The 14427-nt window shown below is 49.1% G+C and overlaps 2 non-coding genes across 2 annotated transcripts; both read left to right on the plus strand.

Annotated features, from left to right (window-relative positions):
* The first annotated feature begins 6785 nt into the window (after positions 1-6785).
* trnak-uuu (transfer RNA lysine (anticodon UUU)) lies at positions 6786-6858 on the plus strand. Its single transcript has one exon. It is a non-coding gene; the product is annotated as a tRNA-Lys (tRNA).
* A 4853-nt stretch (positions 6859-11711) lies between these two features.
* trnak-uuu (transfer RNA lysine (anticodon UUU)) lies at positions 11712-11784 on the plus strand. Its single transcript has one exon. It is a non-coding gene; the product is annotated as a tRNA-Lys (tRNA).
* Positions 11785-14427: the final 2643 nt, after the last annotated feature.

The following is a 14427-nucleotide window of genomic DNA, read 5'->3' on the forward strand; positions in this document are numbered from 1 at the left end:
TTGTAATTTTGGGGATACGGTAGCATAGTGGTTATGTTACTGGACACGTAATCTGGAGGCCTGGATTAATAATATCAGATCAGTGAGGATCTAATTGAACAGCGGAGCTGGCTTGAGGTACCGAATGACTGACTCTTGCTCTGATTTCTTATGACACGGGGGAACCCCCTCCTCTTTGATTGTATTAGGAAATCTAATGCACCCCAACTCAGAGAGCAGGTAGGGTCTCAATTTAACGTCTCATCCAAAAGACGACACCGCGGCAGTAACGCACTCCCTCAGTAACGCACTCCCTCCGTGTCCTTGCTCGCAGCAAGTCCCGCTCACCCATCACCCACTGTGCTCGCTGACCTACATTGGCTCCCAGTTAAGCAATGCCTCAGTTTTAAAATTCTCATCCTTATTTACAAATCCCTCCATGGCCTCGCCCCTCCCTATCTCTGTAATCTCCTCCAACTCCTCTAATTCTGCCCTCCTGAGCATCCCTGATGATAATTGCTCAAACATCGGTGGCCATGACTTCAGTTGCCTGGGCTCTAAGCTCTGGAACTCCCTCCCTAAACCTCTCCACCTCTCCACCGCTCTTTCCTCCATTAACATAGAAACATAGAAAATAGATGTAGGAGTAGGCCATTCGGCCCTTCGAACCTGCACCACCATTCAATATGATCATGGCTGATCATTCACCTCAGTACCCCTTTCCCGCTTTCTCTCCATACCCCTTGATCCCTTTAGCCGTAAGGGCCACATCGAACTCCATCTTGAATATATCCAATGAACTGGCATCAATGACTCTCTGCAGCAGTGAATTACATAGGTTAATAACTCTCTGATTGAAGAAGTTTCTCCTCTTCTCAGTCCTAAATGGCCTACCCCTTATCCTAAGACTGTGTCCCCTGGTTCTGGACTTCCCCAACATCGGGAACATTCTTCCCTCATCCAACCTGTCCAGTCCCGTCAGAATTTTATACGTTTCTATGAGATCCTCTCTCATCCTTCTAAACTCCAGTGTATAAAGGCCCAGTTGATCCAGTCTCTCCTCATATGTCAGTCCAGCCATCCCTGGAATCAGTCTGGTGAACCTTTGCTGCACTCCCTCAATAGCAAGAGTGTCCTTCCTCAGATTAGAAGACAAAAACATAACACAATATTCCAGGTGAGGCCTCACCAAGGCCCTGTACAATTGCCGTAATACCTCCCTGCTCCTATACTCAAATCCCCTAGCTATGAAGGCCAACATGCCATTTGCCTTCTTCACCGCCTGCTGTACCTGCATGCCAACTTTTAATGACTGATGAACCATGACACACAGGTCTCATTGCACCTCCCCTTTTCCTAATCTGGCGCCATTCAGATAATATTCTGCCTTCGTGTTTTTGCCACCAAAGTGGATAACCTCACATTTATCCACATTATATTGCATCTGCCATGCATTGCCCCACTCTCCTAACCTGTCCAAATCACGCTGCAGCCTCTTAGCATCCTCCTCACAGCTCACACCACCACCCAGTCTAGTGTCATCTGCAAACTTGGAGATATTACCCTCAATTCCTTCATCCAAATCATTAATGTATATTGTGAATAGCTGGGGTCCCAGCACTGAGCCCTGCGGTACTCCATTAGTTACTGCCTCCCATTCTGAAAAGGACCCATTTATCCCGACTCTCTGCTTCCTGCCTGCCAACCAATTCTCTATCCATGCCAGTACATTACCCTCAATACCATGTGCCTTGATCTTGTACACCAATCTCTTATGTGGTACCTTGTCAAAGGCCTTTTGAAAGTCCAAATACACCACATCCACTGGTTCTCCCTTGTCCACTCTACTGGTTACATCCTCAAAAAATTCCAGAAGATTTGTCAAGCATGATTTCCTTTTCATAAATCCATGCTGACTTGAACCGATCCTGTCACCGCTTTCCAAATGCACTGCTATTTCATCCTTAATAATAGATTCCAACATTTTCCCCACTACTGATGTCAGGCCAACCGGTCTATAATTACCCATTTTCTCTCTCCCTCCTTTTTTAAAAAGTGGTGTTACATTAACTACCCTCCAGTCCATAGGAACTGATCCAGCGTCAATAGACTGTTGGAAAATGATTACCAATGCATCCAGTATTTCTAGGGCCACCTCCTTAAATACTCTGGGATGCAGACAATCAGGCCCTGGGGATTTATCGGCCTTCAATCCCATCAATTTCCCCAACACAATTTCCCACCGAATAAGGATTTCCTTCAGATCCTCCTTCTCACTAGACCCTCGTCCCCTAGTACTCCAGAAGGTTATTTGTGTCTTCCTTCGTGAAGTCAGAACCAAAGTATTTGTTCATTTGGTCTGCCATTTCTTTGTTCCCCATTATTAATTCACCTGAATCCGACTGCAAGGGGCCTATGTTTGTTTTCACCAATCTTTTTCTCTTCACATATCTATAGAAGCTTTTGCAGTCAGTTTTTATGTTCCCGGCAAGCTTCCTCTCGTACTTTATTTTCCCCCTCCTAATTAAATCCTTTGTCCTCCTCTGCTGAATTTTAAATTTCTCCCAGTACTCAAGTTTGCTACTTTTTCTGGCCAATTTTTATGCCTCTTCCTTGGATCTAACACTATCCTTAATTTCCCTTGTTAGCCACGGTTGAGCCACCTTCCCTGTTTTATTTTTTACTCCAGACAGGGATGTACAATTGTTGAAGTTCATCCATGTGATCTATAAATGCTTGCCATTGCCTATCCACCGTCAACCCTTTAAGTATCATTTGCAAGTCTATTCTAGCCAATTCATGCCTCATGCCATTGAAGTTACCTTTCCTTAAGTTTAGGACCCTAGTTTCTGAATTAACTGTGTCACTCTCCATCTTAATAAAGAATTCTACCATATTATGGTCACTCTTCCCCAAGGGGCCTCGCACAACAAGATTGCTAATTAGTCCCTTCTCATTACACATCACCCATTCTAGGATGGCCAGCTCTCTAATTGGTTCCTCGACATATCGGTCTGGAAAACCATCCCTAAAGCACTCCAGGAAATCATCCTCCACCGCATTGCTACCAGTTTGGTTAACCCAATCTATATGTAAATTAAAGTCGCCCATGATAACTGCTGTACCTTTATTGCACACATCCCTTATTTCTTGTTTTATGCTTTCCCCAACCTCACTACTACTGTTTGGTGGTCTGTACACAACTCCCACTAGCGTTTTCTGCCCTTTGCTATTCCATAGCTCCACCCATACCGATTCGACATCATCCAGGCTAATGTCCCTCCTTACTATTGTATTAATTTCCTCTTTAACCAGCAATGCCACCCCGCCTCCTTTTCCTTTCTATTTGTCCTTCCTAAATGTTGAATAACCCTGCATATTGGTTCCCAGCCTTGGTCACCCTGGAGCCATGTCTCTGTGATGCCAATTATATCGTATCCATTAACTGCTATCTGCGCAGTTAATTCATCCACCTTATTCCGAATAATCCTCGCATTGAGGCACAGAGCCTTCAGGCTTGTCCCTTTAACACACCTTGCCCATTTAGAATTTTGCTGTAATGTGGCCCTTTTTGTTTTTTGCCTTGGGATTCTCTGCCCTCCACTTTTACTATTCTCCTTTCTATCTTTTGCCTCTGTCTCCCTTTTATTTCCCTCTGCCTCCCTGCATAGGTTCCCATCCCCCGCCATATTAGTTTAACTCCTCCGCAACAGCACTAGCAAACACTCCCTCGGACATTGGTTCCAGTCCTGCCCAGGTGTAGACTGTCCGGTTTATACTGGTCCCACCTCCCCCAGAACCGGTTCCAATGCCACAGGAATTTGAATCCCTCCCTGCTGCACCACTCCTCAAGCCACGTATTCATCTGAGCTATCCTGCGATTCCTACTCTGACTAGCACGTGGCACTGGTAGCAATCCTGAGATTACCTCTTTCGAGGTCCTACTTTTTAATTTAGCTCCTAGCTCCCTAAATTCGTCTCGTAGGGCCTCATCCTGTTTTTTACCTATAACGTTGGTACCTATGTGTACCACGATAACTGGCTGTTCACCCTCTCTTTTCAGAATGTCCAACACCCGCTCCAAGACATCCTTGATCCTTGCACCAGGGAGGCAACGTACCATCCTGGTATCTCGGTTGCAGCCGCAGAAACGCCTATCTATTCCCCTATCACTATAGCTCTCCCATTCTTTTTCCTGCCCTCCTGTGCAGCAGAGCCACCCACGGTGCCATGAACTTGGCTGCTGCTGCCCTCCCCTGATGAGTCATCCCCCTCAACAGTACCCAAAGCGGTGTATCTGTTTTGCGGGGGATGACCGCAGTGGACCCCTGCACTACCTTCCTTACACTGCTCTTCCTGCTGGTCACCCATTTACTATCTGGCTGAGTACCCTTTACCTGCGGTGTGACCAACTCGCTAAGCGTGCTGTTCATGTCATTCTCAGCATCGTGGATGCTCCAGAGTGAGTCCACCCGCAGCTCCAGTGCCGCAATGCGGTCCGTCAGGAGCTGGAGGTGGATACACTTCCCGCACACCGGAAGCGTCCCTGACTTCCCACATAGTACAAGAGGAGCATAACACGTGTCTGAGCTCTCCTGCCATGACTTAACCCTTAGATACACTTATGTTGGCAACAACAATGCTAAATGTTACTTACTGATAAAGAAAGAAAAAGAAAAGCTGCTCACCAATCACCAGCCAATCACTTACCCCCTTAGCTGTGACGTCACCTTTCGATTTCTTTCTACTTTTTTGCCTTCTCCCTGTAGCTGCACAAGCCACGCCTCAGCGATGCCCTCCCGACTCTCTCCACGCACCTTAAAACCTACCTCTTTGACCAAGCTTTTGGTCACCTGCGCTAATTTCTACTTATGCGGCTTGGTTTCAATTTTATTAACTCATAATACTCCTGTGAAGCTCATTGGGATGTATCACTTCGCTAAAGGCGCTATATAAATACAAGTTGCTGCAGTTGTAGTGACCACACCAGAGAAACATAGAAACATAGAACATAGGTGCAGGAGTAGCCATTCGGCCCTTCGAGCCTGCACCACCATGGCTGAGGTGAATGATCATGGCTAATCATTCACCTCAGTACCCCTTTCCTGCTTTCTCTCCATACTCCCTGATCTCTTTAACCGTAAGGGCCATATCTAACTCCCTCTTGAATATTTCCAGTGAACTGGCATCAACAACTCTCTGCGGCAGGGAATTCCACAGGTTAACAACTCTCTCAGTGAAGAAGTTTCTCCTCATCTCAGTCCTAAATGGCTTACCCCTTATCGTAAGACTGTGTCCCCTGGTTCTGTACTTCCCCAACATCAGAAACATTCCACCCACATCTAACCTATCCCGTCCCGTCAGAATCTTATATGTTTCTATGAGATCCCCTCTCATCCTAAACTCCAATGTATAAAGGCCCAGTTGATCCAGTCCCTCCTCATATGTCAGGCCAGCCATCCCGGGAATCAGTCAGGTGAACCTTCGCTGCACTCCCTCTATAGCAAGAACGTCCTTCCTCAGATTAGGAGACCAAAACTGAACACAATATTCCATGTGAGACCTCACCAAGGCCCTGTACAACTGCAGTAAGACCTCGCTGCTCCTGTACTCAAATCTCCGAGCTATGAAGGCCAACATACCATTTGCCTTCTTCACCGCCTGCTGTACCTGCATGCCAACTTTCAATGACTGATGAACCATGGCACCCAGGTCTCGTTGCACCTCCCCTTTTCCTCATCTGCCACCATTCAGATAATATTCTGTCATCGCGTTTTTGCCCCCAAAGTGGATAACCTCACATTTATCTACATATACTGCATCTGTCATGCATTTGCCCACTCACCTAACCTGTCCAAGTCACCCTGCAGCCTCTTAGCATCCCCCTCACAGCTGGTGTGCAGAGCTGTCCCGGCGGCGGTGAGGGAAGGAATGATTGCATGAGGCAAGTGTGATTGGTTTTATTGTCCATTGTTTTGCGATTGACCTTTATTTGGGGTCAGTCTTTTATCGGGAATGTGTTTTGTGTTTTTTGTTGCAGGGAGGCCTCTGTTTGGGTTCTCCGGAGCCGGCTCTTTAGCTGGGGATATTCAGCTGCTCCCCCGGCCTAGCGCCCTAAGATAAGTGAGGAGCATCTCCCCTGGCGCTCCGCTCCACCGTCAGGGCCCGGTGGCTGAATCTGTTGGTTGCCAACGCAAACCGTTTCCCGGCGCTAAATTTATCGCCCTCCCGACATTACCGCCTCTAAAACCCTGAACCCAATTTCCAGCTCTCAGTTTGGGGGTGGTGGGTTGTGGGGGGCGAAGGAGTCTGAGCGTTGCAAGGAGGGAGGTGTCAGGCGGCCAATGGCGACAGTGCGGGAGAGTGTGGGGGGGGGAGGGGCACGGGGCGGTTGCAGGTCAGAGGTCAGGTGAAGAACACTCCAGGATTGCATCCAATGAGAGTTGGGAACACTGCCTGTCTGGAGCTCCCGCGCAGGCCGCTCACCGGCTTCTAAACACAACGTGGAATGGACCACGCATGGGGCCCCTCCCGCAACAACCTCAGAGGGAACATCGGTTGGTAAACCACAACTTTGATGGAGCCTGGTCGGGAGATGGTCAGAGAGAAGCTGGGTTAGGGAGGCAGGCAAGAGGCGGGCGTTTATATATAAAACACCCCCTCACAGCTCCGAGAAAGGAAACGAGCCTCACTGTGCACTGACACTGGGAGAAGCAGCAACCACTTTGCAGGCAGTAACCTCTGACCCTCAGCACTCAGACCTGTTCATATGGTTGAGGGAGGAATTGTGGCCAGGGCAATCCAGGGCCCGGATAGCTTAGTCGGTAGAGCATCAGACTTTTAATCTGAGGGTCCAGGGTTCAAGTCCCTATTCAGGTGTTACAATTTTGGTGATGCCGTACCATTGTGGTTTTTTTACTCATCGGCAGACCACTGCAGGGAGCAGTGCATGCTGCTGTAGGAGGGTGACGGCTGGGAAGCCAGGTCGCTGATTGCGGGCAGTCTCATGGATGTATGCTTGAGTTTCCTAGCCACCAGGTGGTGCCACTGTCGGAGGTCATTGGACTGTGTGTGCGGCCCAGGTATAAAAGGCCAGCTATCTTGCAATGTGATCACTTTGGGCCCTAATAAAGTAGAGCCAGGATTGTACCTGTTCTGAGTATGTACGGTTGATTTATTGCATGCACAACATTTGGCGACAAGATAACAAGAACCTTTGCATGCAAAAGTGAGCACAATTGGAATTGTGGAGGGAGAGGATTGGGCAAATCTTGTCGCCCGGTTGAACAAGTACTTTGTGGCCAATAAAATGGAGAAGAGGCAGACGCAGTTTGGTGCTGGGAGGTCCTCCTCACCATTTACGATCGGAAGATCTATGGAATCATAAAGAATCTCCTCTCGCCCTTAAGTCCAACGGACAAAGACTGTGAAACATTGTGTACTCTGGAACGTGACCATCTCAAACCAGATGAAGGCATCAACATCTCAAGATATCGATTCTATACGCACGTTCGTTCTGAGGGCCAGGATGTATCGGAATTCGTTGCTGATCTAAGACGTCTAGCTGGACCGTGTAATTTCACTGGTGCAAGTCAATCAATAATGAGCCAGAGGACATTCAACAGGCTGTGGGATACTAAGGCTGTGAGGCCTAAACTGAGTCCAGTCAATGCCAAGTTGTGTACTTACACTAAAGAACTCATAACAGTGATTGGCAGTGCAATAACCAAGGTGTCGTATGATGGAGCAGTTCACGATTTACCGTTATGGATTGTTCCAGGCCATGGTCCAACGCTGTTCGGCAGGAACTGGTTAAAAAAAATCAAATGGAACTGGAACGAGATCAAAGCGTTGTTGTCAGAGGATGATACTCCATGTGCTCAAGTGCTGAGCAAGTTCCCCTCGCTGTTTGAACCAGGCATCGGCAATTTCACGGGAGCCAAGGTGCAGATCCACGTGGACTCAGATGCAAGACCCGGCCATCATAAAGCTCGGGCAGTTCCTTACATGATGAGGGAGAAGGTCAAAATCGAACCGGACAGACTTCAGCGTGAAGGGTTCATATCACTGGTCGAATTTAACGAATGGGCCAGCCCCATTGTTCCCATGTTGAAAAGTGATGGCACTGTCAGGATTTGTGGAAACTACAAGGTTACGATCAACCGAGTTTTGAAACAAGATCAATACCCGTTACCGAAAGATGATGACCTGTTTGCAGTGCTCTCCGGGTGGAAGTCGTTCACAAAACTGGATCTGACGTCGGCCTACGTGACACAGGAGCTGGTTGACACGTCAAAGAAACTTACGCGCATCAACCCTCATAAAGGACTGTTTATCTACAACAGGTGCCCTTTTGGAATTCGCTCGGCTGCAGCCAAATTTCAGAGGAACATAGAGAGTCTACTGAAGTCCGTCCCCAGAACTGTCGTGTTCCAAGATGACATACTTGTCACAAGTTGTGACTCCGCGAACATCTGAACAACCTGGAAGAGGTTCGACATCGCCTGGACAAAGTGGGACTCAGACTGAAACGTTCGATGTGCGTCTTCATGGCACCGAAGTCGAATTCCTGGGTAGTAAAATTACTGCTGACGGTATCAGGCCTACGGACACGAAAACCAAGCCCAAGAAAAATGCACCCAAGCCTCAGAATGTGACGGAGCTGCGTTCGTTCCTTGGTCTACTCAACTACTTCGGTAAGTTTATACCTAGATTGAGCACCTTATTAGAGCCACTGCACATGCTGCAAAGAAAAGGCGACAACTGGGTTTGGGGTGCATCTCAAGATAGAGCTTTTGAGAAAGCTACTAATCTGCTTTGCTCTAAGAAACTGCTGGTACATTATGACCCATGTAAACGTTTAGTATTGGCCTGTGATGCTTCGTCATATGGAGTTGGTTGCATACTCCAACAGCTAATGAGTCGGGCAAATTACAACCTGTTGCACATGCTTCAAAAAGTTTGTCCAAGGCGGAAAGAGCCTACAGCATGGTAGAGAAAGGAGCACTAGCCTGTGTGTATGGGGTTAAAAAGATGCATCAGTACCTGTTTGGTCTTCGGTTTGAACTGGAAACAGATCACAAGCCGCTCATTTTATTGTTTTCAGAAAACAAAGGTATTAAAACCAATGCATTGTCCTGCATCCAGAGGTGGGCGCTGACATTATCTGCCTATGATTATGTCATTCCCCATAGACCTGGCACTGAGAATTGTGCCGATGCAATGAGCCGTCTGCCGTTGCCCACACCGGACGTGGAAATGCCACAACCGGCAGACCTACTGTTAGTTATGGATGCTTTTGAAAGTGAAGGAACCCCTGTCACGGCTCAACAATTTAAGACCTGGACCAGCCAGGACCCGATATTATTGGTTGTGAAATGTTGTATCCTAAGTGGTGATTGGTCTGCCATACCCAAGCAAATGTGTGAGGAAACTAAACCTTACATCCGTCGCAAAGCCGAATTATCCATTCAAACCGATTGTATACAGTGGGTTAATTGTGTTGTTATGCTCAAGAAAGGCAGAGAGAACTTTGTGCATGATCTACATAGCACGCATCCCGGCATTGTCATGATGAAAGCCATTGCCAGGTCTCATGTATGGTGGCCTGGAATTGACTCATGTGTGCATCAGTGCAACACTTGCATACAGCTTAGTAAAGCACCAGCTGAATTGCCGCTGAGTCTGTGGTCGTGGCCATCTAAACCATGATCCAGGATCCACATCGACTTTGTTAGGTTTCCTGGGAAAGATGTTCTTAGTTGTGCTGGATGCCTATTCCAAGTGGATAGAGTGTAGAATCATGTCATCCAGCACATCCACACATTGAGAGCCTTCGTGTCATGTTTGCTACGCATGGTCTGCCTGATATCATTGTAAGCGACAACGGATCTTGCTTCACCAGTATGGAGTTTCAAGAGTTGCTGAAACTCAATGGTATCAAACATGTGAGGTCAGCACCATTCAAACCCGCATCCAATGGACAAGCAGAGCGAGCGGTCCAAACCATCAAGCAGAGTATTGAAACGTGTAACTCAAAATTCACTGCAAACTCGCTTGTCACGCTATTGCTTAGTTACAGGACAAGATCCCATACGCTTACCGGCGTGTCCCCTGCTGAACTGTTGATGAAGAGAGGTCTCAAGACCAGGCTCTCTCTTGTCCACCCTGACTTGAATAATCGTGTTGAATACAGACATCAAAGTTAGCAAGGGTAGCATGATTGTGCTACTGTGTCACGCGACATTTCGATCAATGATCCTGTGTATGTACTGAATTATGGCCAAGGTGACAAGTGGATCGCCAGTACTGTTACGGCAAAGGAAGGTAACAGAGTGTTTATTGATAAGCTCAAGAATGGGCAGACATGCAGGAAACATGTCGATCAGAAAAAGCTGCGGCTCACGGATGAACTGGAACAGTCTGAGGAAGACACAATCAGTGACCAACCAACCTACCCTCAGTTATCAGAGGACTCCGCTGTCATCAATGAATCTGGACTTTCAATCCCTGACGTGGTCATTGCCACTCCCATCAGATCGGCTACCCAGCTCCCAGTCATAACCGACTCAGAACACTCGCCCAAGGCTGGAGTTGAACTGAGACGTTCAACTCTGGAGCGGGAAGCCCCGGACCGTCTCAATTTGTAAAAAGACAATTACTAATATCTTAAAGGGGGATATTGTCATGTATGTATGGTTGGTTTACTAGCCACAGGTGGTGCCACTGTCAGAGGTCATTGGGCTGTACGCATGTGTGTGTGGCCGAGGTATAAAAGGCCAGCCATCTTGTAATGTGAACACTTTGGGCCCTAATAAAGTAGAGCCAGGTTTGTACCTGTTCGGAGTTTACAATATTCAGTCTATAGAGTTATTGCATACACAACAGGCAGTCACAGCAGGAGGGGCAAAGGAGCGGCAAGAGTACGTAGAGGGATGTGATCGGGGCCCAGGGGAGGCGTGTGTGTTTGGGGCCCAGAAGAGGTGAGGGCCCAGGGGCAGCACAGCCAGCCCTCACTGCGATATGTGTGCACGCTAGGTCTGTGCAGCAGAGCTGGTCTCCAGTTATCTTGGATAATCCTTGGCACTGGACCAAGACTGAGCTCTGTCAAGCCCATGGGTAGCTGGTGTGCAACGGCCACCACATTGTCCCGACGCTAAATTTATCCCCTGCCCAAAATTACAGACTCTAAAAACCCTCAACCGAATTTCCAGCCCTTGGTGAGGGGTGGCGGGGAGGAAGTCGGAGCGTTGCAAGGGCGGAGATGTTGGCCAGCCAATGGCGGGGTGCGGAAGTGTGGGGAAGGGGGAGCAGGGCAGTTGGAGGTTAGAGGTCAGGTGATGAACACTCCACGAAAGCGTCCAACGGGAGTTGGGAACACTGCGTGTCTGGAGCTCCCGCGCAGGCCGCTCACCGGCTTCTAAACACAACGTGGAATGGACCGTGCGTGGGGCCCCTCCCGCAACAACGTCAGAGGGAACATCGGTTGGCAAACCACAACTTTGATGGAGCCTGGCTGGGAAATGGTCAGAGAGAAGCTGGGTTAGGGAGGCAGGCAAGAGGCAGGCGTTTATATCTAAAAAACCCCTCACAGCTCCGAGAAAGGAAACCAGCCTCACTGTGCACTGACACTGGGAGAAGCAGCAACCACTTTGCAGGCAGTAACCTCTGACCCTCAGCACTCAGACCCGTTCATATGGTCGAGGGAGGAATTGTGGGCAGGGCAATCCAGGGCCCGGATAGCTCAGTCGGTAGAGCATCAGACTTTTAATCTGAGGGTCCAGGGTTCAAGTCCCTGTTTGGGTGTTGCAATTTTGGTGATAGGAGAGCATCGTGGTTCTGTTACTGGAAACGTAATCTGGAGGCCTGGATTAATAATATCAGATCAGCCAGGATCTTATTGAATGGCGGAGCAGGCTCAAGGGGCCGAATGGCCGTACTCCTGCTCCTAATTCTGATGACACTGGGGGAATACCCTGCCCTTCTTTGATTGTGACAGGAAATCTCACACATCCACCTGAGATAGCAAACGGGACCTCGGTTTAACGTCTCATCCAAAATGTGGCACTCCCTCAGTAACGCACTCCTTCCATGTCCTAACTCGCACCAAGTCCTGCTCACCCATCACCCCTGTGCTCGCTGACCTACATTGGCTCCCGGTTAAGCAACGTTTCGATTTCAAAATTCTCATCCTAGTTTACAAATCCCTCCATGGCCTCGCCCCTCCCTATCACTGTAATCTCCTCCAGCCCCACAACCACTCGAGATGTCTGCGCACCCTGACTATAGAGAGTATGATTAAGAAGTTTGCAGATGACACTAAAATTGGCTGTGTGGTTGATAATGAAGAGGAAAGTCATGGGCTGCAGGAGGATATCATTCTACTGGTCATGTAATGTCCTGACACACTACTATAAATTCACACAAGGCACATTCTGCAGACAAGGTCACTCTGTGACCTGAACCTTTATTCACAGGACCAAGAAGTGATGACCCTGCGTGGGACCTCCTTTTATATACCTGGGTGACCTGTGAGGAGTGTCTCCCACAAGTTCACCCCCTGTGGTCAAGGTGTGAATTTCTGAGGTGTTTCCAGAATGCAGTGTTGTTACATGACGGTTACAGTTGCATGAAGGTTACATACATGACATCACCTCCCCCCACAATGTCTTATGGGGTCAAAGATTAAGTTTCGGGCGGTCGACGCTCTCTTGTGGAGCGCCGCAGTTGGGGCTCTGGTTGTTGAGCCTTGGTATGCGTCTCTGTCACCTGTGGTGATTCCGGCCTGTCCAGGCTGGCCGCAGGGACTGTGCATGCTGCTGAAAGTTCTTGTTGCTCGTTCACTGGCGGTGGTGTGGGCAACATCTCATGATCTTCCTCAGGTTCCTCGGTGTCCATGCTCAACCTTTTTTTTACTTGGTCCAGATGCTTGCGGCTTATCTGTCCATTGTTAAGTCTGCCCACTGTGACCCTATTCCCCTCTTTGCCAATTACAGTACCCTCAAGCCACTTGGGCCCCAAAGCGTGATTCAGAACAAATACAGGGTCATCGATTTCTATACATCTCCCCTTTGAGTTTCGGTCATGGCACTCATTTTGGGACTGGCGCTTGCCCTCAACCATGTCTGACCGGACTGGATAAATGAGGGACAGCCGAGTTTTAAATGTACGTTTCATGAGTAGTTTCGCGGGCGGGACCCCAGTGAGCGAATGCGGTCGGGACCTATAGGCCAGCAGGAGGCGCGATAGGCGGCATTGAAGGGAGGGTCCTTGAATCCGGAGCATGCCGTGTTTTATGATTTGGGCTGCACGTTCCGCCTGGCCATTGGAAGCCGGCTTGATCGGTGCCGTCCTGACATGTTTGATGCCATTACCCGACGTGAACTCCCGGAATTCATAGCTAGTGAAAAACGAGCCGTTGTCGCTAACCAGGATGTCCAGCAAGCCGTGGGTCGCAAAGACCGCACGCAGACTCTCCACTGTGGTGGATGTCGTGCACGAATTCAATATGATGCACTCGACCCATTTCGAGTACGCATCAACAACAATGAGGAACATTTTTCCCATGAACGGGCCCGCGTAGTCTACGTGAATACGTGACCATGGCCTGGTGGGTCAGGGCCACGGGCTGAGTGGGGCCTCCCTGGGGGCATTGCCCAGCTGGGCACAGGTTGTGCACTTGCGAACACAGTGTTCCAGGTCTGAATCAATTCCCGGCCACCATATATGTGATCGGGCAATGGCCTTCATTAGCACGATGCCTGGGTGCTCGCTGTGGAGTTCCCTGATGAATGCTTCCCTTCCTTTCTGGGGCATGACTACCCGGCTGCCCCATAGTAGGCAGTCGGCTTGGATGGAGAGCTCATCCATTCGTCTGTGAAAGGGTCTGACCTCCTCAGGGCATGCTCCATGTGCGGGCGCCCAACCCCCAGTCAAGACACATTTCTTAATCAAGGATAGGAGGGGATCTCTGTTGGTCCAGATTTTGATCTGGCGGGCTGTGATGGGGGAGCCTGCACTGTCAAAGGCATCAATGGCCATGACCATCTCAGTGCTTTGCTCCTTTGCCCCCTCGGTGGTGGCCAGTGGAAGCCTGCTGAGTGCGTCAGCGCAATGTTTGGTGCCTGGCCGGTGCCGTATGGTGTAGTCATACGTAGCCAGTGTGAGAGCCCATTGCTGTATGCGAACTGACGCATTGGCATTGACAGCTTTGCTGTCTGACAACAGGGACGTTAACGGCTTGTGGTCTATTTCTAACTCGAACCTTCTGCCAAAAAGGTACTGGTGCATCTTTTTCACCCCGTAGACACATGCGAGTGCTTCCTTTTCAACCATCCCATAATCCCCGTTCTGCTTGGGAGAGCGACCTGGAGGCATAAGCTACAGGTTGTAGTTGGCCCTCGTCATTACTCTGCTGCAACACGCACCCAACCCCATAGGATGATGCAT

The sequence above is a fragment of the Pristiophorus japonicus genome, chromosome 1 (assembly GCF_044704955.1).
Source record: "Pristiophorus japonicus isolate sPriJap1 chromosome 1, sPriJap1.hap1, whole genome shotgun sequence".
Taxonomy (NCBI): Eukaryota; Metazoa; Chordata; class Chondrichthyes; family Pristiophoridae; genus Pristiophorus; species Pristiophorus japonicus.